We start from the raw sequence: 4,521 nt of genomic DNA, 5'->3' as shown, positions 1-4,521 counted from the left end.
TGACCCACCGGATATTAATCGTTTTCGAATGAATACGAGAAAAGTTATTCTTAATTTCAAAGAATCTAAAACAAAATAAGTTACGCGTACAAAAATCTTCGAATTTTGGCGAAATTAATATTTCACAACAAGGAAGAAAATATTATAAGAAACAATGCTTGAGTAATGGATTTAGAATATATAGTGGACATATTGAGTTATTGACAGGTTCGTTCATCCAGTAGAAGGGCAAAGGATGGGGTATAGAGGGTGGATTAGGAGTATCGTTATTTTAGCCAGCTGCGAGAATCACTTTATCAGAGTACATGAAAATCTGGTGCAACATCCAATTAATATTATATCGATTGCTGAAATATTGTTTTGAAAGAAGAACATTCCTTTCTCCAGAAGAGCCATAAGCAACTAAACCAGCTAGTGCCATTTTAGATTTCTGAAAAAAAATATACGTAAAAATTTCTTTAGGTAGGTACAAAAATCACAGCTTTTACAGAAATCATAAGGTGCAGAAAAAAAATAAACAAGTTGAAAAACAAGACTTTTGGCTATATTTTACTAGATAGATAGATCTAGGGGCTTTGTATTCGAATGGGAAGAGAGAAATAGCTTAAATCCTTTCTGAGACTGAAGTCTAAAAGTAAAATAACCCAAACCCATCACAGGACCAATATAAAGGTTATCTAAAAAAGAGAACCCAATCGGTACAATGCTTATTGAAAGAAGACTATCCACGAACGAGAGCTAGTGATTCTAAGCACCTTCCCGCAGTGATTCTAAATTTTCTTTTGTGAATATACTAGAATTATGTTAAATATCGTTATTTCAATTTAAAAAGACAAGTTTCACTATAAAACTTTTAAAAATTTTAGGCATTTCTTGGCTATATTAGTATAAATCATCAAATATAGTTCAAACTACTGTTACACAAAAGTTAACTTTTTCGATTAAAAATGTTAATTTAAAAAAAGGGATGGTAACTAGTAATATTGTAAACAGTTTTATTAGTTTACTTTTTTAATTTGCATCATTTAATTGTGTTTTGGCGTGTTATTTCATTTTACCCGTTGAACTCAAACAAAACATTTGATTACATTTCATCAAAAAAATGTAGAACATTTAAAAGTTTTATTCATTGAAAACCATGGTGAAACTTATTTTTTTTTAGTTGGTATGACTATATGAAACGTACCATAACCCTAGTAAATTCACGAAAAAAAATTAGAATCACTGCGGGAAGGTGCTTAGAATCACTTGCTCTTGTTCGTGGATAGCCCCCTTTTAAGTTTAAGCTAAACACTCTTACCTACCACTGTAAAAAATAGAAAATATCATATGAAACTAAACATAAATCTTTGACTGTTCTGTCCTTCACATTGATTTACTGTTTTCCTACACCAATCCAACAAACAAATAAATAATATTTGAGATCACTGGCAGTTATTAGGTATTATTTACAATAATTGATAAAAATTTTATTCTGAATCTGAAAAGCATTTCTTAAAATTTAGAAGTTAGAATATTATTTCCTCTTTTAACATTATCTTTTCTTTAATGGCAAAAAGGTAGATTTAAGTTGAAAAACCCTTATATTAACTACATTTTTGGTAATTAAAAATATAGAAAATAATTAAAATTCTAAATTTTTGCAGGATCCTGTTTTTCCATTTTAACATTTTTTTATGCTGAAGGTATTTCAATCATTTTCTTTGTGATGTTGAGATTATTTTTAAGCTCTTCCCAGTCAGCCTGGCATATGTCTATCACAGCTTGGTCAATACTAGAACCTAAAACAAAAATATTAACAAGGATGTCTACTCTGCATCCATAGCTGCTAAGGACAAAAAGACCCCATTTTTTTTTTGCAAATGTCTATTATTGCTTGATTTATTTATTATGAATCCTAAATCTATAATTATAAAGGATGATATATTCAGAAACCCAAATAAAAAATTTTTAGGGATTGGAATCCCTGAAGAGCTTTCCTTTTGTCATTTGATATCTTGTCCAGATCTCGCGCACGAATGATAAATTATCTATTATTATATAAACGATACAGGATTGTGTCGGCTTCGCCACAAGCAGTATTCCTTATTTTAGAATCATAAAAGAAAGAAAACATTCACACACTTGGTTTAACACCTGCTAATCTTTAGATAATTATCATGATTTGATAAAATGTAATAGATTTGTGCGTTTACTGTTAAGGAATATCAATACAGTTTGACGGAAAAAAATACAGCAGTAACCATAAACTAAGTTAAATCAAAAAAATATTTGGTAATTTCCGCTGATTTAGATGGCAACGCTTCATATAAAGACGATCTTTTTATCTGTCACCCAAATACTATTATAGATTATTTCTCTTGTTGGCAATACCATAATCCTGATAAAAATACCCGACAAATTTTTTAAAAGCGAAGCTTTTCTATAATTAGGGTCGGTCCATCCGTCCGTAACGGATAGCTTTTTTCGTTAATTTAGACATGTTAGAATTGTCCTATTGATTTCAAATTTTGCATGGTCTTTCCTTTAGCAGTTAGGTACGATTTAGAAAGCGTAGCAACTCTATAATCATTACCAAAATGTCCGTACGTCCATTTAAAACATGTTGACTTTTTTACTTTTTTAAATAGCTTTTTTCGTTAATTTAGGCATGTTAGAATTGTCCTATCGATTTCAAATTTTGCATGGTGATTCCTGTAATAGTTAGGTACGAGTTAGAAAGCGTAGCAACTCTATAATCATTACCAGAATGTCCGTACGTCCATTTTAAACATGTCGATTTTTTTACATTTTTAACAACAAATTTGTATGTGGCCTAATTATCCGATTGGTCTGATTTTTGGTATACTGATTCCTGGGACAACAAAGTACAATATTATAAGCGAAGCAACTCTATAATCAAGTCCTAAAAATGTAAGTATGTCCATAATCATTATCCTGTATCAAGCAGTTTTTCAACAAATTTACTTACAATTTTGCTTTGACTCTAATACATTCGCATTCTGATTATTCAGTTCTGACATTATACAAGTGTTAATGTCCGTTTGTCCTACCGTTTCAGAGCTTTGCTTTTATGGATGTTGTCATCCTTGTTTTTTAAAAGTTGTTTTAAAATAAGGATGACAACATCCATAAGTAGCGAAGCCCAAAAATTCATGGATGGGAATACGGTTGTTTTCTTAAAACGACAGAAAATTTAATTTTTATATCCCTTTAAAAAAATTGGAAAATCGGACTATATAGGTACATAAGAGAAATGGAAAAATAAGGAAAAAATTAAAAATAGTCAAAAACCTGCAAAAAGGCAGTCTGACTGTCATGGTTTCTTTAAATGATAGGAAATTTAATTTTGATATCTATAACTGAAAATTTTTTGGAAATCTGACCATAAACACCAAAGATATGGAGAAAAATGTGAAAATACAAAAATAGCCTAAAACCTGTTTAAAGGTAGTCTGACCGTCATAGTTGTTTTCTTTAAAAGACAGGAAACTTAATTTTGATTTCTATAACTGAAAAAGTTTTGGAAATCGGACCATAAACACCAAAGATATGAAGAAAAATGTGAAAAATACAAAAATAGCCTAAAAAAACCTGCTAAAAAAGCGGTCCGACCGCCATTGATGTTTTATAGTTAATTGTGCTCCTTATTAATAGGAATGTTGTCAAAAAATTTCAGCATTCTATCTTTTATAGGAGCTGAGTAAATCCCATTTCCCCCATAGCGTTACGGACTGACTGACTGACGGACTGACTGACGGACAAAGTGAATTATAGAGTAGCTTCGCTACTAAAAATGATGCCTAGGTACCTATTGAGTCTCCTTCAGTTTCATTATCACTGTCAGAATCATCTCCATAGAATGGTTCAATAGTAGGCATTCCATTTTTACCTAAATAATAATAATCATCTTTTTATCAGAGTTTTCTTTAATGTGTTAACACATTTCCAGTATGGCTTCGTAACCGATTAATATCCGCTGGATTCCTAATTTCATTTATATATTACTAGTTGCTTCGCTCCTAGCCTCTGTGAAAATAGTCTAAAACTACCTTTTTATTTATAAAGCTTCCCTAAAAAGTAAACCCAATTCTGACCAGCGTTCTCAGAAATCTCTGGCTTCAGATTTTTGTTATAGGATAGGATACAAGTGTCTGTATATTTTCAGTTAGTTTTATTCAGATGCTGATATTTCATCTGTATGTAATTCCTCCGGTCTATACACTAACTTGTCTGCAGGTTTATCATCTTTGTGTATGTTTTATATCTTACTGTCTCTAGGTATAAGTCAATAAAAAACCATGACATTATTCAACTGAAAGACAAAACAAATTCTAGACTTTTATTTTACAAAAAAAAACTGTACTAACCTATTGCTAGAGTGGCAACCCTTTGTTTGATTAGAAAACTCACATGGAACATGTTCTCAACTGTCTTACCAAAACTGATTTATGTATGATTGTTAGTGTTAGTAGTTTTGAAATCAAATTACATTAATTTTATTTAATAGTGGGACGTTCG

At 30.7% G+C, this 4,521-nt stretch overlaps 1 long non-coding RNA gene across 1 annotated transcript; it reads right to left on the bottom strand.

Annotated features, from left to right (window-relative positions):
* Positions 1 to 427: 427 nt before the first annotated feature.
* Positions 428 to 4,521, bottom strand: LOC145329015 (uncharacterized). The gene is made up of 4 exons (XR_013882751.1): positions 4,371 to 4,521; positions 3,812 to 3,892; positions 1,305 to 1,781; positions 428 to 573 (listed from the first exon to the last, which is right to left on the bottom strand). It is a non-coding gene; the product is annotated as an uncharacterized LOC145329015 (long non-coding RNA).

The sequence above is a fragment of the Acartia tonsa genome, chromosome 9 (genome assembly GCF_053477335.1).
Source record: "Acartia tonsa isolate MP-2025a chromosome 9, ASM5347733v1, whole genome shotgun sequence".
NCBI classification, from domain to species: domain Eukaryota; kingdom Metazoa; phylum Arthropoda; class Copepoda; order Calanoida; family Acartiidae; genus Acartia; species Acartia tonsa.
This window is presented reverse-complemented; position numbering and strand designations above follow the sequence as displayed.